This window comes from Suricata suricatta, chromosome 15 (genome assembly GCF_006229205.1).
Source record: "Suricata suricatta isolate VVHF042 chromosome 15, meerkat_22Aug2017_6uvM2_HiC, whole genome shotgun sequence".
NCBI classification, from domain to species: Eukaryota; Metazoa; Chordata; class Mammalia; order Carnivora; family Herpestidae; genus Suricata; species Suricata suricatta.
Window position 1 is genome coordinate 45,710,989 of NC_043714.1, and position 23,323 is coordinate 45,734,311.

Below are 23,323 nucleotides of genomic sequence, written 5' to 3' on the forward strand. Positions count from 1 at the left end.
CCCCCTCCCGCCCCTCAGGTCGGTACTCACGTGAGATAACGGCCCAAAGAGTCGGGTAAAGCGTCTTCTCTTTTTCGGCGGAATTTTTAAAGAGGGATGTGGTTACCTTGAGCAGAAATACCCAAGGCGGCCTGGGCCATAGGCTGCGGGGACGACGTAGGGGGAAAAGCGCGGCACCGACACCAGCTGTGCAACAGTGGCGGCGGCGGCCGAAGGGGAGAAATGAAACAACAGCGCAGGTAAAAGAATGGCGAGGACTGGGTGGGGAGAGGATTCGGCCTCGTCACACTGCAGAGCCGAGGAACGAGAAAGGATGAGACGAGGCAAAGAAGGCGGAAAAAACGAGAACACTGCAACCAAGCAAAGAGCCAGAGAGTGTGGGAAGGCGGTGCCGGCGACGCCAGTATTTATAACAAGTGGGCGTGGTCTGGTGACGTCACAGCCATCCGGGCTGCCGCGCGAGTGGGGCGGAGCCCGGCTGCGGCCCGTGGTTAAGGGAGGGAGCGGAAGAGACCGGCCCGAGATGCGGAGGGGGCGAAAGGGGGCGAAAGCGGGCAAAAGGGGGTCGGACGGCGACCCCGGGTGCAGGTGCCGACCGCCTGGTGGCTTCCTGCACTCCCGCCCCGCTGCAGCTTCTCCGCCCGCCGAGCTCCTGATGCGCCGACGTGGGCGGAGGAGGGAGAAGGGACGCGGCTCGGCCGCAGCGCGGCGTGGCCCCGCGCCTCCACCCCTCGGGCGCCTGTGCTCACGCCGGTCGCTGGCCCCGGCGCCTCGGGAGTTGGGCAGGGTCTCTGCGGGCAGCGACACTGCGTTGTGCTGGGTTTGGGGTGGTGGAATGCTTGCACTGCCTGGAGAGGGTGCAGGAGAGGCCTGTGAGGGCCTTCGCCAGAGCTCCCACCTCGAGTGCGCTAAGCTTTTTGAGGGTTCCATAGGCTACGTTTGGGGACTGCCCTCCCAGGTTGAAGCTCCAGCACTCGCGGGATATCCCTGTCCTTTCTGGAAACGAGTACCTAAGGACCAGGATGGGTTCCTAACTCCAGCGCTGGTGAGGTTACCAGAGCCTCGTGACCCCACGAAAATGTCCCTAGTGCGTGTATGTTTCAATATGGTGCGGTAGGAATTTTTTTTTAAGGAGTGTAGCTTCTATGTCCTCATTTGAAGACGGTCCCACCCAGTCCTCATTAATCAAGGAACCAGTGTTGGAGAGGGGATTACTGATGTTACAAATGCATATTACTTTAATCCTGCAACGTCCCATTTTCGCATTTTAATTTTACTACATAATAATTTTTTTAACTGGGGAACCGGGTACGACCTACATAGCTTTTAATTTATTCTCATCTTTTAAAAATGTCTTCATATTAGTGATCAGAAATCTTGAGACTTCTCATGCTAACTCCATGCACCTCAGTCAGTGACACAAATGAAATACGGATTTACACATCCCTTCCAAATTAACATCTATGAAATTAAGACCTTGACTTTTTCCCCTTTAATTCTTCCTCACCCTCTATTTTGTTAGTAGCACTGTGGTTGATTAATAAATTAAAAATTCAGAAAGAAGAGAAAGCTCCTTCTGAGTGAAAAGGTAGCAACCCTGAAATGTGGGCTTTTGGAGAAAAATATTTGGTAAAAATCGGGAGTTGTGGACTCTTCCTAATTTCATTTTTCTATATTTCATTCTGCTGTATCTTGACTTCCTCTTTCATTCCTTAAAAATTCTTTTTGATTCAATACATTTATAAGCAGCATTTTACTAGACTCCCCTGGAGGAAGGAGGAGGCTAGAGATGAATACATAACTTGAAATCTTGGTTACAATCTGGCAGGGGAAATAAAACAACTACACAAAATAACTAAATTGTTGATGGATAAATAGGTAACATGCTACATGGAACCTAGTGGAGGGAGGAAATGATTGCAGCTAACGGAAAGAAAGGCTACTGGGGAAAGGGAGTGATAAATTTTGAGAGCCGATATTCCAGGCAAGGGAAACAAGTGAGAGAAGACACAGAAATGGGCCAGTCTGGAAAACTGAGTGGGCATTCTGGCTCCAACATAAGGACATGGTTGCATGTGAGATTGAAAAGATAGGGTGAGATCAAGAAGTGGTTAGAGCTTGGACTTTATTCTGGAACCAGTTAAGCAGGGATATAACATATTCAAAGATGTTTTTAAAAGAGAATAGGTAGACTGTTTGGAAGAAACAGTAAAGGAGACTCTTAGCAGTTAAGAAGAATACTGGGATTCAGAATGAATGAGAAGGAAGGGTCCCTGGGTGGCTCAATCAGTTAAGTGTCCGACTTTTAATGTCCTCTCAGCTCCTGTTCTCACAGTTTATGAAATCGAGCCCTGCATGGGGCTCCTCACAGGTGACCAACAGAGCCAGCTTTGGATTCCCTCTCTCTACTCCTCCCCCTGCTCATGAGCGCTCTCTCCCAAAATAAATATAAATAAAAGAATGGATGGGAGGGGAAAGGTGTAGAAAGAGCAGAAGGTAATCTTGAATGTCAAGGGAGGTAAGAAGGTGTCAAATGATTTGGGGATAGTAAGCTGATCAACAGGGAGAATTCTGGAATCATGAACCCAGGTAGAAATAGAAGGTCCCAGTTGGGAGGGAAGAATATGAGCCTGCTGTGAGCATAGTTTAAGCTGTTGATGTAATATCCATTAAAGATGGTCCAAAGGCCTTCATAAATATGTTGATCTGAAGCCCTTTTGGCTATGAATTTGAGAGCCTCTCCTACAGATGTGATTATTAAGGAAATGTTGAGGTCTACAGGAAAAGGGGGATAAAAGCGCAGGACTTCAAGAAATGCCAGAGAGAAGAGAGGCTGGCAGAGAAAACCAAGAGGACCAGCCAGAGAAGTAGGAGAATCACAATAGTACAGGGTCCAGCCACGTGAGGAGGAGGGTGTTCCAAGGTGGAACAAAGGATCAAGATGTCCCATCACTCATACAGGGTGGGAAGAGGGTTCTGATTTTGGCAAATGGCAAATCATTGGTAAACTCCTATCTCATGTTAAGTTTGGATTTTTGTCCCCCAAATTTTTCAATCATGGGAATGGTTTGAATTTCAGAAAAAGAATGTGGGGAAGTGAAGAAGAAGAAGGGCTATGAGTGTATGGCAGAGAGAACACTTGGAAAGCTATGGTAGTGATCCATTGAGGAGAATGATAAAGGCCTGAAAAGAAGTTATCTGTGACCTTTAACTGAGTACTTTCTCTGGAGTGGGAGGCACAGAAGTGAAATCTGAGTGAGGAGCAGCTGAAGCAAAGATGCTGAATGTTAACCACTCTTTCAAGTGGAAAGTACTGGACCTGAGCCTGATTCAACATCATTTATACCATGAAGCAATTGTTGAATTATTATTCAAACTACGTGCCCTCACGAGTAGTGTTTGTGTATTCAGAATTAAAGAACAATGCAACTAGCATTATTGCGTTTTTTGTACTTGATGAATACAATAGAACCTTAAAAACTGTATGGCAATGGACTAGCCAACATAGTGTGTAACCTTAACAGAATGATAGCTTCCTAATGAGAACAGCATATTTAATTGTTTTTGGGGTTTGAGGTTTTGGGTTTTTTTGCCAAGTCAGGTTACTCATATACAAAAACACAGGTAATGCCAGGGAAAGTATTATTATTAAACAGAGAGCCCTAAGATAAAATGATACAGTACCATTCACACTTAGATCATCCTGGCCCATCAATTCAATCTCATTTGCTTTTGTGCCAATAGATATAAAAGATGGAATGAATTAGATTTCTGATAAAGACAAGTCACTCAAAAAACAATAGGTATACCTAAAAACACCAGCCTATAATAGAAATATCTTGTCATCACAGATAAATGTGACAAATGTAGAGTCCCATTGTAATCGAAGGTAAAAATGCTAGTTTAATGGGAATGTTTAAAGGGAGTTTAATGAGTATTTTTATTGCTAAGGTAATTAGAGTACTTATTATATAGAAAACCAAAATATATAGGTTTTGTTTTGGGTGTTTTTTTGAGACTTTTAAAGTTTTAATGGGAAGTTTTGCAGGAAATGGTAATACTCTTTGAAATTCAAGCATTTTAAATGTTTTTTTGTTTATGATTTCTTTTAAATATTTTTAATGTTTATTTTTAAGAGAGAAAGAGAGCGTGTGATGAGGAAGGGGCAGAGAGCAAGAGAGACATAGACTCCGAAGCAGCCTCCAAGCTGTCAGCACAGGGCCCGACATGGGACTCGAACTCATGAACAGGGAGATCAGAGCCGAAGTTGGCTGCCCAACTGACTGAGCCACCCAGGCACCCTGAGATTCAAGCATTTTAAAGTATACCTTGTAAAAATAACATTTTCAAACTGATATCCAGTAAAAGAGGCATGACAGATTAATAATTTTTAGCCATACTTCCACAGTTCAAGTTTTCACATAGACAAAATATATGTCTTGAATAGTTAAAGTGTAGAATGTAGAGACTACTTAAGATTCTTTTCTCTCTCTTACTTACTCCCCCTGCCCTTCTCCCCCCCCCGCCCCCGCTTCCTCCTCTCTCTCTCTCTTTCTCTCTCTCTCTCTCTCTCTACCTCCTCTCTGCCTCTCTCTCAAAAAAAGCTTATTTATTTACTTATGACCCCCAATGTGGGGCTTAAACTCTTGACCCCAAGATCAAGAGTCACACACTCTTCCGACTGAGCCACCTAGGTGCCCCTAAAACATTCACATTTCAAAACATGATGATATTTCGGTTGTCTACCAGGTCTTTTGGTGCCCTGATAACCTAAAAAGCTAACTTACTTTTCATGGTGCTTTGGCTTTTATGGACTGGTAAAAATGGCTCTAAAGTAATTTCCAAATTACTTTGCAGAGTACAGAGTTCAGATTATATACCAGTCTCTCCTTGAATGGTGCTGTCCTTTATTTGCTAAATATCTGTTGTTAAAATCCTATAGAGTTGTAATTCCTTTACCCAGGTTGATTTTTCTCCTCAGATAAGAAATCACTTAATTTGAAAAGGCATTTTTTTATTGTCATGTTTAATTATTTTCTCACAGAATTTAGTTACCAGGTCGGTAGGTTTCTGTGGCATTCCAGTCCAAGTGCCCTGCATCCCAGCACTGACTTGAAGTCACTCATGTCCGTCATCCATCCGTGTTCACAGAATAATTTAACCTATAGAATGGTATGCCTGGGAAACAAAGAACGATAGAGCCCAGATTCAAACCCCAGTGTAAGGGAAACTTTCTTTTCTATTTTCATTAGCCATCTATGTCATTAGATATGGGTCAGCATTTTACCGCTCCCAAGTGACTTAGTTTCTGTGATAAGCGGGTCATCAGCAATACACTGACATCTTTTATTACAAGTGAAAGAAGTAACAGATTACTCACTTAAGAGGACTGCTTCAGAAACCTATGTAATTAGCCAAGGCAATAATCCAGTTTTACCAATTAAATGCGACATCTATGACTAGAATATCAATGGACATAATCCATTAGTTTGCTGTCTTATATCTTTATCTAATCCTTGGAAGGGAAGAAATCCTTGGAAAGGTAACTTCGTTGTCACTTTGCTGCCGGGCATTACCTGATAACTAGTGTTTTATTTGTTAGATAATGTATAGCAATAGAGGCATGTATCTCTTGGTCTCAAAACAGCTGCTTGGCAAATACTCCTAAACTTTTTGATTATGGGCATAGAAAATAGGAGCTCTGAAATCTATTCTTGTCCAGTTTGAATTATGGTTTACTTTATTTCCTTTAATAAATAACCTAGCCAAGGTGGTGTCACATGAGCACTTACATGATTGTTAGTAACTGCAAGCTACATTGTATTTAACAAGAAGTTTTAAATTACTTTGTCATTTGAAGTTTTGCAAATTCCCTTATAAACATTTATACCGTTCTAAATTTGCTTTATCTAATTTTAACTATAAGGAGAAAAGTCCATACAAGAAATACAATAAAACTTTAGTTCTTTACCAAAATAGGGAGAAGAAATAAAAATGACTTGCTTTCACAAAAATAATTAATCTTTTTGTGCCATTCAATCATCTATTGTATGACAATAGTTTAGAAACCTTCATTTACTCTTGGCTCTGCTTGGCTAAGTCACTGAATTCTAAGCCACTTCTATTTCTTTTATAAAATGTAATGCGGGAGCGCCTGGGTAGCTCAGTCATTTAAGCGTCCGACTCTTGATTTCAGCTCAGGTTGTGATTTCATGGTTTGTGAGTTTGAGCCCGGTGTCTGACTTTGTGCTGATAATGCAGAGCCTTCTTGGCATTCTCTCTCTCCCTCTCTCTCTCTGCCCTTCTCCCCTCAAAATAAATAAATAAACTTTAAAAAAATTGTATTCCTTATTTCTTTGGAAGAACTTCCCTGCTTACCCTGAGTTCTTCTGGGGTAACTGCCATCTTCTTAACCCTGGTCTCCCAAGCCACAGGCACTGGTCCAAGAATTAACTGTCCCTCATCATTGGGGCAGGGACACCTCAATAATCATTAGTACCTATTGGACTCAGACCATCCTCTCCTTGGTTGGAGGAATGAGGACTGGATGAGGAAATGATTTTTTTTTAATTTTTATTTTTTTATGGCTTAAGTTATCCATATGAGCCTGGAATTGCCAGTAACCATGGTCCCAGGAGAAATCTATGTGAGAAAATGAAGCCAACTCATATCATGAAGAAGAGAGAGTCAGCATTCTAGTTGTCCCATTTTTCTTGCTCTTCAGTGAAACCAAACAAATCCATCTTTTTTGGCTAAGTGAATAGCTTTCTGTCAGTTACAACCAAAAAAATCCAGGCCTACACAAGAGAAAAAAGATCTTCATTTCGCTCAAAAAGTCATTTGCACAAATACAAGAGAGGAGAGGACTGATTGTTCTCTATGTAAGCAGCACCTAGAGAAGGGAGTTGGCAGCAAGCTTGCCATGGACCAGCAAAGGCATGGAATTGCTCAAGGTGAAAACAAAAAATCTGAATGCAATAATTTGGGGCTGCATTAATAAACATACAGGTCAGAAGGGAGGTAGAAGTTTGGTTTACTGTTTTGGTTAGACTCCAAATGTAACTTTTCCGTCTTGGGGTTTGTAAACAACATGTTGTAAATGAAGTTTTGTTGTTGTAGAGTTTCAGGTAGTTCATGACACAGGAGAGTGAAAACTACACCGCTTGGAGGAAAAGCCATAAAGGGAAGGAGTCTAGACAACAGCATACTCTTTCAATAAGCCTTCCAGGTGGGTCTTACCACACCCATTGTACAAATGAGAAAACAGGAGTACAGAGAGGTGAAGCAGCTTGCTCAAGGCCACTCGCCTGAAAACAGAAGGCCTAGATTCATATCCAAAGATGTCCAAAGCCCAAGGTCCGGCTTCAAGCCCCTCAGCCATATTGTCTCTATGAACACATCTAAAAAATATGTCAAGCTCTGTAGAGAGAGAGAAACTATGGCGCCGGTCCAGATGGCAAAGCTAGGACCAGTGGGTTCCCTTGGCTAGATGTGCCATCTCATCCCTCCCCCTGAGTTTCCGCAAGATTTGATTTGTGCCTTTCTATGGCCCTTTAAATTCCGTGTCTTGTGTTGTTATTGTCTGAACATAGTGAATAAGATATTAATCTTCTTTAGGGCAAGGATTTTGAGTCTTTTCTTTTTTTTTAACTTCGCAGGACACTCAGCACAGCGCCTTACACACGACCTCTAATCACTTCCTGACAATGTCCTGGGATGTCTCGTGGAGCAGAAATCTGCCTTGCCACTGGCCTTGCTCGGAGATGCAGAGGAGATTTCTGCCCTGGGAGGACGTTGCACCAGAGGGACCTCTTAGACACTTTTCTTCCTTAACCACAGTGTAGAGGTGAACACACTCATTGCTATTCATTACATACTTTTTTTTTTCCCAGCAGAATTTAACATTATTTTACCTTTAAACATTATTTTAACTTTATGATGATTGTAAAAGAACATATAAAGAAATTCTGTTTCTTTATAATTTGTTACTTGCTTATACTAAAATTAGGATGTGTTGTATCTGTGGTTGGTCATTTTATTGATTCCTTCTCAATAGCCTACATGAGAAGTAAGGAAGGACGAAGGGAGGAAGGGAAGGAAGGTAGGGAAGGAAGGGAGGGAGAAAATTCCAGTGTCTAATTTGAGAGGAAGAATGGTATTTTCAAAGTAAATTTTAAATTGTAGTGGGAATGAAACTGGAATGAAAGTGGGAATGAACTGTCAAACAAAAACTAGGATGTTTCATATTATTTGTGTACCTAGTTACCAAGGAAAGAGTGTTTGCTATTCAAAGAAAGTGAATGAATAGAAAATGAGGGACCTTATAATAGTACAACATCAAGAATGCTTAAAAAGAAAAAAAGCCCCAGTCATTGTTCTTTGTACACAAAAACAATGGCTCTTAACAGCATATTGACCTCCTAAATCAAATTTCCAGCGGCCAGCAGCAGCCCTCGAGTGGGAGATGATTTAATGCGGAGGCCGTGTGCTGCGGCATGCCTCCCTCTTCCCAGGCTCCTTACCCGCTGGCAGCAGAGTTACCAGACTTTGGAGCCCTGGGATCCAACATGTAGTTGCTAATACCACAGTGAAATGATGAACTAAACCTTTTAGTTGTTAGAGAACAATGGTCAGAAAAGCAACATCAGTATTCTTCCAAAACGATGAGCTGGCAATGCTTAGGGCCTCCCATCCTGCTTCAGTTGCCCTCTGGTTGCTGGGATCTGGGGGAGACAGATCAGACTGAGCCAAAGCCTGGTGATCAGACAGCCCCAGTGACTCATGCAGACTTGCAGGGAACAATATAGGGCAACCTGTTCTACAGTGATGGCCCTACTTCTGAAGAGAGAAGCCCTTGGGAAACCTACTTCATGGTCTGTCACTTTTGCCACTTTGGGAAAGCTGCCAGACTAGCTTAAAGTTCAGCCATACTCTTAAACCAAGGCAACCAGAATCCTGAATATGTAGGTGAAGAAAATAAGAAGGTGCTAGAATGTAGATCAAGTATGGAGGTGTACAAAGCTCACAGAATTAGTAAAATTAACCATGAGAAACAAAGCTTGAATATCAGCTTTATTGTAATAGAGTGAGAGCTTTGAAATGAGAGAATTGCCCTTTTGTTTTTCCTAGGTACATCTAATTGTAATCTTAATTTCTTTAAAACAATTTTTTTTAACATTTATTTATTTTTGAGGTAGAGAGACAGAGCATGAGTAGGGGAGGGGCAGAGAGAGAGGGAGACACAGAATCCGAAGCAGGCTCCACGCTCTGAGGTCTCAGCACAGAGCCCGACGTGGAGCTCGAACTCACGAACCACGAGATCATGATCTGAGCCGAAGTTGGCCGCTTACCCAACTGAGCCACCCAGGTGCCCCTGTAATCTTAATTTCTAAACAATTTCATGCAAGTTTTTAGTAGTGTGTTTCTAAAAATATTTTTGGAAAACAGGTGAAACTTAGAAGTGCTAATTTAATAAACTGGCCAATCAAGATCTCATAGATTGAGTTAAACTATTAGGATTTCTAAAGATATACAGTAATACCTTGGTTTGTGAGCATAATTCATTCCAGAAACATGCTTGTAATCCAAAGCACTTGTTTTTCATAGCAAACTTCCCCATAAAAAATAATGGAAATGCAGATGATTCGTTCCATAACCTAAAAATATTCAAAAAATGATTACAATAATGTAATATAATATGAAATAATAAAAAATACAAAATATAAAGAAAAATAAACAAATTAACCTGCACTTACCTTTGAAAACCTTCATGGCTGGTATGAAGAGACAGAGAGGAGGGTTATTGTGTAGGATGACTTGCACTGGAATCTTTTCCTTTTTGTGCAACTTAAGGAATCTATCGAATGACACTTGCTTTTGCCTCCTTTTGAGGATTTCGTGGAAATGTGACATTGCATTGTTGTTGTTAAACAGATTCATTGCTCACACTGTTACAGCCTTATTTTTGTGGTGCTTTTCTACAAAACTTTGAGCTTTTCCCCACATTTTACACATCTCCCTCATCTCATTTGAAGTGAGAGATTCCTCCGCCTTTTTCTCCGCCTCCTTGGCAAATGAGACACAGACGTAGGCTTCTTCTAAAGTCTTGCCATTTTGGCTACTCGCATACCCCCTTTGTACTTCTCCATGATTTCCTTCTTGACTTCCACCGTAATCATCTCCTTCTTCTTAACGCCTTTCTTTTCAACCTTTTTTCTTCCTGGGGGCCATTGTATATGCTTGCATGGATGTTGACTACAGTATAGTATTAATAAGCTCTTGTCATATGCTGTATTTAATGTAACTGACAATAAGGCAGCAGAGGAAAAGATCTGTATCTGCAGGGAGTCTGACCTAGAATGAAGCAAAGCATTCCTAAGCTTACTCTTGTTTGGAAGAGCAAAGGTCTGTCCATAGGTGCTTTGAAGTGACAGAAATACACTAGTGCCTGTTGTGGGCACCTTCCAGCATTCTGAAAAATCACTGATTTCTACCAAACACTGTGGCCTGACACAGAGCATCCAAGCATGGGAGACAACCACCCACAATCCTGCAGCAAGACAGAGAGAGAGGAACCTTTGGCTCAGTTGTGATCATGTGACGTTCAGTGTCACATACTACGTGTATTGCAAGACATTGCTTGTTTATCAAGTTAAAATTTATTAGAAATGTTTGTTCGTCTGGCGGAATGCTCGCAGAACAAGTCCCTCACAGTCCAAGGTATTACTGTATTTGAAACCATGATAAAATTTTCTGAATCAATATTTCATATTTTAATAAGATTGGAGATTTTTCAAACTATGAAATATTTTTTTCATGCTTGCCATATCTCCAGCTTTAAAATCAGTACACAGGAACTCGACAGTCCAAATTATAATCATGAAACTTTTAATTTGACTATCTTGTCTCCTAATAAACTCCGGTTTATTCTTTTTTTTTTAATTTTTTTTAATGCTTTTTATTTATTTTTGAGAGACAGAGAGAGACAGCTGGAGCAGGGGAGGGTCAGAGAGAGAGGGAGATACAGAATCTGAAACAGGCTCCAGGCTCTGAGCTAGCTGTCAGCACAGAGCCTGACGCGGGGCTCGAACCCACGAACCGTGAGATCTGACCTGAGCCAAAGCTGGATGCTTAACCGACTGAGCCACCCAGGCGCCCCGGTTTATTCTTTAATGAAGAATCAGTGCAAGCATCTTTTTCCTCTCCAGAAATTTCTCTAATTATTCCCTCTAGGTAAAATTGGTTTTCTCCTTCTTTGTGCCCCAGCTGTGTCTATGTATAGCTCAGTGGATTCAATCTTTATTGACTTGCCCAATCTAGGTGAACTAGCTACAAAAATAAAGAAATGACTATGAACATTTAAGAATATAAGTGTTACCTGTTCAAATGGCCCCCAATAATCCTGCCTTCTCTTGTTAACATGTTTGTGTAATCCTTTCTCCTCAAATGTGGGCTGTACTTATTGACTTGTTTCTGATGAACCGAATTTGGCAAAGGGGAGATGTTGCTTCTCAGACTAGGTTATAAGAAGACTGGGGCTTCATCGTAAGCACCTTCTCTCCCTCACTTGCTCACCCAGAAAGAAGCCAGCTGCCATGTTGTGAGTGCCCTTACTGAAAGACCCACGTGGTAATATACTGATGCCTTCAGCCAACAGCGAGCAGAGAGCAGAGGCCACTGGGTAATCTTGAAAGCAGACCCTCCCTCCCAGCCCCCAAGCCTTGATAAGACTGAGGCCTAAGATCCAGAGGAAGTCAACAATTTGTCAAATTCCTAGAGCTATCCAATGGCAAGTCCCAAATTCCTGCCCTTTTCTACCTCTTGATTCAATTTTCTGCTATCTCCTCCTTTGTCCTGTGTCTTCTCTCCTCACTCTATTCCCTCTCTCTTCACCCATTCTTACAGAATTGTTTGACATGACTATTCATATGACTCAAAAATGGGTATCACTAGTTCTGCTCTGCCACTAAAGTGCAGCTATGAATGGCCAACTGTCTCTGGCAGGAAGTCCTGTGTCCTCTCAAACTCAAGATTTCTCTATCTATAAAATGTGATATTTGTTCCACATGGTCAGGTGGAGAGTCTCATTGACCTGTATGATCTATTCAAACAAATCTAGGTCCCAAACTAAATTAGTCACTGTCCTCTCCTTCCCCACAAGTTGATCCTGTTCCTCTTTCTCTCAATCAGCCAGGTCCGAGATTTTGAAGACTTTAATTCTTTTCATCACCTCATCCATATATAAAACAAGTGCTACTTGTTTTCATTTTGAAATGATCTCATCCTTCCTAGTCCAGTCCTACACCACATCGTGTGTAGGTAGAAAAATCGGTAGGAAGCCCAATTTTTCCAGCCCCTATCTGCTTTGCATGGCTATTTCTCACACTGATCTTCCGTAGCCCCTATCTGCTTTGCATGGCTATTTCTCACACTGATCTTCCGTAGATGCTGTTTTCATCTGTCCTTCCACTGGCAAAACCCCATAATGAGCCTCTGTTTCTTACAAATCATCTTTTTTTTTTTTCTAATTTACATCCAAGTTAGTTAGCATATAGCGAGCGCCACAATGATCTCAGGAGCAGAATCCAGTGACTGATCCCCTACATGTAACACGCAGTGCTCATCCCAGCAAGCGTCCTCCTTAGTGCCCCTTGTCCATTTAGCCCACCCCACCACCCATAATTCCTCCAGCATCCCTCGGTTTGTTCTCTATATTGAATAGTCTCTTATGGTTTGTCCCCCTCCCTGTTTTTATATTTTTATATTATTTTTGCTTCACTTCTCTTATGTTCATCTGTTTTGTATCTTAAATCCACATGAGTGAAGTCATATGATATTTGTCTTTCTCTGACTGACTTATGTTGCTTAGCATAATACACTCTAGTTCCACCCACATAGTTGCTATTGACAAGATTTCATTCTTTTTGATTGCCAAGTAACACTCCATTGTATATCTATATACCACATCTTCTTTATCCTTTCATCTGTCGATGGACATTTCCTACAAATCATGTCTTAATTCCTCTGCTGGCTTTTAAATCTCTCCAGAACCCAGCCCCACCCTTAGGAGATAGCCTTCTAATCCCAGCCCAAACCTTCAGCTTTAGTCTGGTTTGCTCAAGGGCCCTCAGGCAATCCATACTACTATCTCCTTCTGTGATTTTATACGGTTGTTTTATTGTCTTTCCAGGTCCTACCATCCAGTGTCCCAGCTCAAGTCCAGCATCTTGTTCAGATCCCAGGAGACCTGTTTCACTGTTACTAAACTTGACCTCACATGTGTCTCTGGGCCTTTAAGGCTGCTATTCCTCACAGAACCACCCTATTTGCATACTATATAAGTGCCTAATATGTAATGCCTCTAGTCATCCATCTTATCCTATACAGTAGACCCCAGACTACCCTGGGCCTTTCTACACACATTCCCCTGCTACTCTTTTCTTTCTCACACTCTTCTGGTGTTTCCTTTGGACCCTTATTTCATGTGGAACAAGCCCTTCCACATCCCTAGACTGTCTCCCATTGCTTGCCTTAACTGAAATCTGGTTATCTAATAAAAACGTAGTTTCCCTCATCTCAGTCTTGCATTGAGGAACATTTGCTCTACTAAACCTCATATACTTCAGGGTCGGGGGGCAGAGTCAGCCATTTCCAAGCTCCTCAGTACTATTGCCAGACCATTACTCTGAAAATAAGTAAGAGATTAAGCAGCTGGCACGCCCACTCTGTATCCAGCACCTTCCTGCCACTCCCATGATAATTACATAAAATAAAAGGGCACCTAGTTCATGATCTTCTTTTTCCTAAATTAAAGTTCCTGTATTACAGCTTTAAGACGACTTTTCATTATTCTTTCTCTAAAAAGAGACTATAATAAGAAAATTCTCCTATAATCCCGTCTGTCTCCACTGCACTCCAGCGATGACCACCATTCCCAGCCTCGAATGGATCCTTCTGAAACTGCCGTCTTGAATGTCCTTGTGAGCAGCTTGTCTTCAGAGATAGCTTCAGGGCACCCTAGCCTCCCCGCATCTTACTGCTCAAGTCCAAGGACCTTCACCTGCCCAGAGGCTTCTGCATTAGAGTTCCTCACACCCAGCGCTCCTCTTTGCCCTTCTGGCTGCCTCATGCCACCTGCATACCGGCTCCTCACATCTGATTTTCAGCCGTTAAAAAGACAAAAAAAAAAAAAAGGACCTGAAATTTACATAACCTACAATTACCCATTTTAAAGCGTACAATTTAGTGGCATTTCATGTGTTCAAAATGCTATGTAAATACTACCCAAAGTAATTTAGAAATTCAAATATAATTGCTATCAAAATCTCAATGGCTTTTTTGGGAGGCAGAAATAGAAAATAGAATTCTTAAAATTCATATGGAATCACAAGGGACCCCAAATAACCAAAACAACCTTGAAAAAGAGCAAATTTGGAGGACTCACACTTCCTAATTTCAAAACCTGCTTCAAAGTGATAGTAATCAAAACACTGTGGTGCTGGTGTAGGACAGACATATAGATCAATGAGAGAAGAGAGAGAGCCCAGAAATAAACTCTCGATTATATGATTTTCAAATGATTTTTATAAGAGTGCCCAGACCATTGAGTGAGGAAAAGACAGTCTTCTCAACAAATGGTGCTGGGAAAATATACATCCACATGCAAAAGAATGAAGTTGGACACTTACTCTACATCATCTACAAAAATCAACTCAAATGGATCAAAGACATAAAACTACAAACTCTTACCAAAAAAAAGATATCTTCATGGCACTGGATTTGGCTATGATTTCTTAGATATGACACCAAAGTACAGGAAAAAAAAAAGAAAAAATAGATTAATTTGACTTTACAAAAATTAAATACTTTGCATCAAAAGACACTATTAACAGAATAAACTGGTAACTCATGGAATAGGAGAAAATATTTGCAAAGTACATATCTGATAAGGGATTAATATCCAGAATATAGAGAGAGAATTTTTATTTTTATATTTTTAAAATCTTTTTAATGTTTCTTTTTTTTTTAATGTTTTGTTTATTTTGGATACAGACAGAGACAGAGCATGAGAGGGGGAGGGGCAGAGAGAAAAGGAGACACAGAACCGGAAGCAGGCTCCAGGCTCTGAGCTAGCTGTCAGCACAGAGCCTGACGCGGGGCTCAAACCCACGAACATGAGGTCTGACCTGAGCCGAAGTCGGAGGCTTAACCAACTGAGCCACCCAGGCACCCCTTTAATGTTTATTTCTGAGAGAGAGAGATAGAGCATGAGCAGGGCAGGGGGAGAGAGAGAGGGAGACACAGAATCTGGAGCAGTGTGGCCTGAACCCATGAGTATCAAGATCATGACCTGAGCCAAAGTCGGTTGCTTCACTGACTGAGCCATCCGGGCGGCCCTTAAGAGAATTTTTATTTTATTTTTTACTTTTTAACTCATTCATGTTTTTATTTTTTTAATATTATCAAGTTGGTTTCCATGTAATACCCAGTGCTCATCTTAACAAGTGCCCTCCTCCAGCCCATCACCCATTTCCCCCTCTCCCCCACCCCCACCCACCCTCAGTTTTTCTCAGTATTTAAGAGTCCCTTAAAAGAAGAATGTTATTTTACAATTTTTGTGAGCTAAAAGACAATTGAAATGTAAAGATTTACTCTTGTATACATATATATGTATGTATGTATGTATGTATGTATGTATGTGTGTGTGTATATAATCTAAAATGGAGAAAATATGTATAAAACTGTGTATTATATGCACACACACAAAGAAAGACTGTAAACTTCATGAGAATTGGGATTGTGTCTGGCAAGTATAACATTTTTTCCTAAGGAAGGCCTGGTACAAGGTCTTGGCCCACAATAAGTTTTCAATATATACTTTTAATGAAATGAATGAAGGAAAGAGAATCAATATATAATCCTCACATTACCACCAGCATTTTTTATTATCATTCAGATCTGATCATGCCATTCTTGGCTCAAAATTCTTGCCTGACTTCCTGCCCAGTGTGGACTTGTTTTGTTTTGTTTTTAAAGATTTTTAAGTAATCACTGCACCCAACGAAGGGCTCAAACTTAAAACCCCAAGATTAAGAGTCACGTGCTCTCCCTGCTGAGCCAGCCAGGCTCGCCAAGTGTGGGCTTGTTCTGTGGCAGGAAGACCTCCCTCCATCTGCCCTGTGCCACCCACTCCGCCTCATCCTCATCATGGTACCCAGAGGGATGGCTTCGGCCCCTGAGCACTTGGTGAAACAGCGACAATAGATGCCATCTCAAGGATTGCTGGAAGGATCAACGAAGGTAACATCTGAAAACATCAGGCATATAGCTGAGGCCGGGAAGTTCGTGCTGGCTCCTTTTTCTCCCCCTGCACCCTGCTCTGTAGCCACCCTTTAGTTTTTGCCCTCTCAGAGTCACACATAATTTTGCTCCCACTTTTTGTCCATTCTTGTGCCCTTACTTCATGTGTGTCCTCCTGATCTCTCATCTCTCTCTATAAAAGTTAAATAAATACTTCAAGACCTATCTCGAGTTGCATTTACTCAGTGAAACCATCCTACTCCACCAGGATATGCAATCCGTTTCTATGCATCCCTGTAATTTTGTAAGACAGTTTTTAAGAAACTTTCATAGACTCTCTTATATTACAGTTATTTGCGGACATATGTTGATCTTCATAGCCCAACACAGTATTTATTAAATTGAATCAAATTTTCTTGACCAGGAAATTAGTGTCTTAAATTTCATACTGAAGCACATCATAAAATCATCCCAAATACACTCTACCTATAAATAGTTCCTCTCTTTATGTGATAACATCCAGCCTGGTAAGTTAGCACTCTTGCCACCCACGGCTTCTGAAAGCTGCACAAGATAATGTAAGATAATGTGACTTCTAGAGATGGGGGGCGGGGAATGCCCACAGCTGTTTGGACCGGGGTGAGCACACACCTGACCCAGGAAGAGCCAAGCACTTGCTCAGAAATGACTTGTACGATCCAGGCTAATTCCTTCATCCTTGGAGAATTTCAGTGTGAATTGCCAATTATGGGTGGGTGTTGGAGCTTAGTGGGCATGGAATAGGTCCAGGATGAGCAGTCCTGTAGTGTATCTCACAGGATGATCAAGTGGAGGAAGACAGGTACAGTGGAGCAAAGGCTGAGTTGGCTCAGAGTCAGAGAGAGACACAGGGAAGGGCTGTCCTCTTCCTGAGGGCTTCCCAGTTCTCTGGCCACATTGACTGAAGCCCCACCAATACTCTGTCTTCTATCCTTAGAGCCTGTGAGAGATCTCTGTATACAATCAGTAAAGGAACCCTTTATACCGCAGTGGACTGATGTTTCTTAAAGTCACATGCATCCTACTGCAAAAAAGAAATTATTTTGCTGAAACAGCTCCAGCTTATAATGTGTCCAGTTGCTAGAATTTATATCTCCATCTTTGGTCCTCCATCACTAGCTAATTATAACTTTGGGCACATTTTTGGTTCACTCTATGTCTTGGTTTCTTCAACAGGCAAAACACAGTAATTTACTATAGTCCTCTACCACTTACCATTTATGGATTTTCCATACATTATCAAAGGTACCTTAAAAAAATTTTTTTTAAATATTTATTTACTTTTTGAGAAAGAATGTGAGTAGGGTAGGGGTAGAGAAAAAAGGGAGACACAGAATCAGAAGCAAGCTCCAGGCTTTGAGCTGTCAGCCCAGAGCCTGATGCGGGGCTGGAACCCACAAACTAGGGGATTGTGACCTGAGTCAAAGTTGGACGCTTAACCAACTGAGCCACTCAGGTCCCCTCTCAGGTACCTTTTTTTAAGTTTCTTAGAATATAGGCAAAGAATTTATATCTACATTTTACCAACTCCTAAGATCTCACAATTAAGTACTAACAAAAATGGAACTCAACTACCAGTCTTCTGACTTTTTGCTCACGCCACCATCAGGTGTAACTCAGAGAATATAAATAATTTCTTAAAAGGGTGATAAATTGCAGATTAAATGAATGAATGAATAAATGAATGACTAAGCAAATGAATAAACTCTAAGATCTCTCTTCTGGGAGTTTTTGTTGAAAGACTGTCAAGTCATTAAAGGTAACAGTGACTTCATATTTATAGGAGTCCCATGTCAAAATATATTGATACTGAGTTCAGCAATAGGGCCACTAGATGGAATGCATATCTATGATGGTGATAAAGTGCTCTATTCAGAAAACTATGCATAATAGTCCTGCTTGTGGCATGGACTTCATGAGGATTCCAGTTATCATCTAGAAGTTCAATTTCAAGGTCACAGGCTCAAGACCTTACGTAGACCCATGGGCAATACCTGGTAGTTTCTCACTTTAAAATGTGCAAGCTCAGGTCACAAAGAGCTTCCAGTTCAGTTTCCCAGACCTTCTTCACACCGTCCCCCAGCCCACCGACACAGCCTGACCAGGTCCTACCACAGACCGCTTCCTTCTTTTCCTTCCCACCGGCCAGGGCTGCCTGTTGGGCTGATTTTGCTCAGAGCACGCACTTCCCTCGCGACCAGGAAGAGGCTGATCTTTGCTGCCCCTCAGAGTTGCCCCTGCACTGTTCTGCTCACAGCCTTGCTGAGTCACCACCCTTTCCTCCCAGCTACCACCAGACCACATGGCTTCTTTCTCTACTCAACCTGAAAGAGATGAGCACGTTATGCAAATGAGGTGCTAGCACAAGACTGCAACCCCTTTGGTCCCCTCCCACCAGAAAAGTACACTGAGGGCTCCTTATGTAATTTAGGGATTGGCCAACACTGTGCTCACTTTGGCAGCACATATACTGAAAAAAAGGGATTGACCAACATAGCATGTTGTAATAGTGCCTGTGTGAGAAAGAGGTGGAGGGAGATACCAGGTTGGGGGCTAGTTCACTGCTGAAAGGGCTGCCCCTTGGTTGACCTGGTCAATATGGCTCAGAGGAAAACACCGAGTGTGGAGGGTAAAGAGATCATAACGTTATAAGCTCTTTGGCTATAATGCTGATATCTACCATTATAGTGATATGCAATAATGTTAGTAACACTGACGTCTTTACTATATGCCATATATACCTAGTGTTAATTCCTTTATGTACAGCATGTATATAATTTAATACAAGTGAAGCCTTTAACATAGTATCTGACCTGGGAGCCTTGGTGGCTCAGTCAGTTGAGCATCTAACTTGGGCTGAAGTCATGATCTCACAGTTTATGGGTTCAAGACCAAAGTTGGGCTCCCACTGTCAATGCAGAGCCTGCTTCAGATCCTCTGTTTTCCTTGCTCTCTGCCCCTCCCCCTCTCATTCCCTCTCTCTCACTCTCTCAAAAATAAATAAACATTAAAAAAATTTAGCATAGGGGCACCTGGGTGGCTCAGTTGGTTAAGCATCTGACTCTTGGCGTTGGCTCAGGTCATGATCTCACAGTTCATGGGTTCAAGCCCCGCATCAGGCTCTGTGCTGACAGCTAGCTCAGAGCCTGGAGACTGCTTCAGATTCTGTGTCTCCCTCTCTCTGACCCTCCCCTGCTCGCGCGCTCTCTCTGTCTCTCTGTCTCTCAAAAGAAAAAAAAAATTTAGCATAGTATCTTACACAAAGTAAGTGCTCAATGAATGACAAGTATAGCAGTAATATTATCTTATTTATCCTTAAAACCTACCTCGAATCTTTGCTATGCTTTTGCTCTTCCATCAGTCACTTCTTCAGGAAATATGTACTGAGCAGTACTGTGTATCAAGCACCGTGGCCTTGGGGACACATAGAAGAATAGGCCCCTGCCCTTCCAGACATGGGTTCCAATTTTGCTTGACCACTATCTTTCTGGATGATGCTGGGCATCCTCTTTAAGCTTCCTGAACTTAAATTAGTTCAACTGTTCAATAAGTACAATAATTTCTATGTCATAGGTTATTGTTAAGATTAGAAATTCCATCCAAAGAGCTGAACCCAGCATTTTACTCATACAAGGAGAAGCTCCTAATATAATCTGAGAACCATTTAATATGGAATTTTTATATATCATTCTTGAAAAAGAATACAAAGAGAGAATCCCTTTTTAGGCTCATGCAGTAATTAGAACCTGGGATTTGAATGCTAATCTACCCATAGGCCACACTATCAGCCAGTATGATTCAAAGTTTGAAATCAGGATTTCTCTGGGACACACTGGTGTATCTAGATTCTGGTGTATCTCCCCTGGACCCATGAGGTACCAATCTACATGGAAAGGAGATTTCGTTTTAAATTGAGGAATGCAACTGAAGTATTGAATTGAATCCTGTAGAAATCTTTAGACACTTGGCATGACACAAAGTTAAGTACAACAGCAGCCCTGTTGATGGAAAAATCAATAGCTGTAGAGCCCAACAAACCTCAATAAATGCTCCTTAAAAGAATGTTGTTGTTGTTGATTGCCATTCGGAGATACCATTTTTGGTAACTTTGAACAGAATTAGTTTGTAAGGATAAAAGCCTTGCTTCACCGAATCCTCCAGCCCCTTCCCATATCTCATCCTCTGAGAACATTAAAGTCTTCAAATCGGAATGATTTGCAGTCCCAACAAAGAAACTAAAATCAAAACTGATTTGGGGAAAAAGCAGTCACTTTCTGACCTCCTGATACTCTTCAGGGAATTTTTGTATGTTTGTTTATTTTCTTAATGTCTCTTAGTTAGGTTTTTTTTTTTCTTGTTTTGGTCTTATACATGAAATCTTCCATCTGTGTGTTCATTTTTTGGATTCATTCCCTAGAATTTTATGTACGAGAAAGTTTAGAGCAAAGTTTGTCAGACTTTTCTTGGTTCCAATCCACAGAAAGAAATATATTTTACATTATAGCCTAAATGCACATATGTTTACATATGTACCTAAAAGTTTCATGAAATGGTACCCAAAATATAATGTATGTGCTATGAGTTTTACAATTTTATTCTATCTTATATATAAAAAAAAATTGAACCAGAGGTGCAGGGGGAGTAGGGGAGGGATGAAGAGGTGGACATTTTTAGGGCACTGCAACTATTCTGGGTGACATGGTAATGCTGGGCACATGACATAATGCACTTGTCAAAACCGACAGAATGTATGACACAAATAGCAAACCCTAAAACATCCGATGGACTTCAGTTAATAATTATGTATCAGTATTGGTTCATCAGTTGAAACATATGCACCTTCTGTGCAATTTTCATATTAACCAAAAACTGCTCTAAAGGACAAAGTCTATTAAAAATATTTTTTCAAGTAAAATAAAAATAAAAGTTGCTTATAGCTTATAGAATTGATTTCACTACTCACTAATGGCTTGCTCTCCACAATTGGAAATCTTGTGGTCTAGAGAGAGTGCTCAGGCCTTCTACCACACTCTGTCAGTCCACGGAGCCTGACCTTTGACAAACCACATGATACCGTGTCTCACCGTTCTCATCTGAAGAATGGGGCATCTGCTCAGATAGCTGCCAACATCCTTCCCAGCTCCAAAATAGTATAAGTATAAATTCTCATTTTAAAATGTCATGGAATGAAAGAAAAGTTTATGAAGCCTAAATTGTAAATCATGTGTGTGTGTGTGTGTGTGTGTGTGTGTGTGTGTGTGTGTGCTGTTTAGGCCAACTCAATTTTTATAGGCATCTCATGGACATTCATCTCTCCTAGTTAAAATAAATAAGATGAAAGGTAATGGTTTCTGAGCAAAATATATAATTGCATTTCTCTCTGGGTTCCTAATTCAGATCCCTGTGGATGAAGCAAAGAACATTTAGGAATGATACAGATGGCACCTCCTCCCCTCCTGCCATGGTCTGGCAAGAGCTCACCTGAACTCAGTTCTCATTGGCTCCATTTGATGTTTGCCAAGAGCTTACCGTAGGCCAGGCCCCATACTAGGGGTCAGCCCCATGTTGTCCCCACCTCCTGTAGCTTGGGTCAGGACACGGAAATTAGGCTACCTCCTCTCAGATCTTTCTTGCTTTCCTTACCCTAGGACCACCTTGGGGAAGACGGCAAGCAGGGAAGAATGCGTGTAGGCTCTGGCCCGGGCAGACCTGAGGTGAATCCCGGTGCTCAGTGCTGCTTCTCCACAGCTGTTGAACTCCAGGTAAGCTATCTAACCACTCTGCTCAGTGTTCTCAAGTGAAAATGGGGTCATAAAAGCCAATCTCATTGGACTTTCTAAGAATGAAATAGGGAACGGAGCTGACATCCTGGTCCTACACAATACTGCAAAGCTGATGTCCTTGGAACCCCATCCCCACTTTTCATATTGGCTCTGCACCCTTTGCACCTCACCTAAACTTTCTGCAACCAACCATGTTACAGACCCTTCCCAAACATCTAGTGCCTCCCCCACCCATTTGATTTAATTACTTTATTTTCTAAGAAGAGGTGACCCTAAATGAGTGTGGAGCAAAATCACCTTGTATTTTTCCCCTTCTGTGCCAAGAAGTCCCTGTATGAGAGCCCAACTGACATTGAACTTCAGAGGCATCCTAGAGGGGGAAAAAGTCACCATGATGATAAGATGGCAGCTCTCCGGGAGGTGCTGTCCCAGGCTTCCAGCTTGGTTTTAGTGGGACTGCTTTGAGGTTGATTGCATGACGAATAATAATGGTAGCATCCATGGGCCCCTGGGTGGCTTAGTCGGTTAAGCATCTGACTTTGGCTCAGGCATGATCTCACAGCTTGTGAGTTCAAGCCGCGTATCAGGCTCTGTGCTGACAGCGTGGAACCTGGAGGTTGCTACAGGTTCTGTGTCTCCTTCTCTCTCTGCCCCTCCACCACTCATGCTCTCTCTCTCTCTCTCTCTCTCTCTCTCTCTCTCAAAACTAAATAAACATTAAAAAAAATTTTTAAAATAATGATAGCATCCAAGTCATTATTTAATGAAAGTCTATAGTCGCTGGCCATGTGTTAAACAGTGTACATCAATATCTCTATGCCTCGCAACCATCTTGAAAGGCCAGGTTTTCTTTTTTACAGACGAAGAAATTAAGTTTCAGATTCATTCAGGGAATTTTTTTTAAGTGAATGCTCACTATGTGACAAACGTGAGATTAGACACTGGGGATAGAAAGGTGAATAACATGTAGTCCTTGCCCTTAGGAAACTTCTGGTCTGGTGGAGAATCTGACGGATCAACAGACAATTGCTGTCCTGGAGTTCACCCAGGGAAGGTCAGAAAACACAGAAGATGGCACCTGACCAGGCTGGAGTTGGCAGGGAAGGTGAAGATAGAAGCCTCGATCTTTTCTTAAGCCTCATTGATCTGAAGTGTCTCCCCTCCTCCACCCCCTTCCCTCCTGCCCTCATTGCCCCCCTCAA

General features: G+C 41.8%; 1 protein-coding gene and 1 long non-coding RNA gene across 9 annotated transcripts in view; one reads left to right on the forward strand and one right to left on the reverse strand.

Moving 5' to 3' along the window:
- The window catches only part of AZIN1 (antizyme inhibitor 1), a 29,034-nt gene extending 28,649 nt beyond the window's left edge, over window positions 1-385 (reverse strand). For 4 of the 6 annotated variants that reach the window (XM_029923218.1, XM_029923215.1, XM_029923217.1 and 1 more), the window contains exon 1: window positions 31-369. The gene's annotated coding sequence lies outside the window, so the exon portion shown is untranslated. Of the gene's footprint in view, window positions 1-30 lie in introns of all 6 variants that reach the window. The other 2 variants (XM_029923213.1, XM_029923214.1) reach the window with 1 other exon arrangement.
- Window positions 37-23,323, forward strand: LOC115278732. Of its 3 annotated transcripts, XR_003903063.1 has the most exons (5): window positions 37-239; window positions 7,120-7,228; window positions 7,659-7,846; window positions 21,987-22,100; window positions 23,105-23,323. It is a non-coding gene; the product is annotated as an uncharacterized LOC115278732 (long non-coding RNA). The 3 variants fall into 3 exon arrangements; XR_003903060.1 differs by lacking the exons at window positions 21,987-22,100; window positions 23,105-23,323 and having other exon boundaries at window positions 7,659-7,934; XR_003903061.1 differs by lacking the exons at window positions 37-239; window positions 21,987-22,100; window positions 23,105-23,323 and adding an exon at window positions 573-1,045 and having other exon boundaries at window positions 7,659-7,934.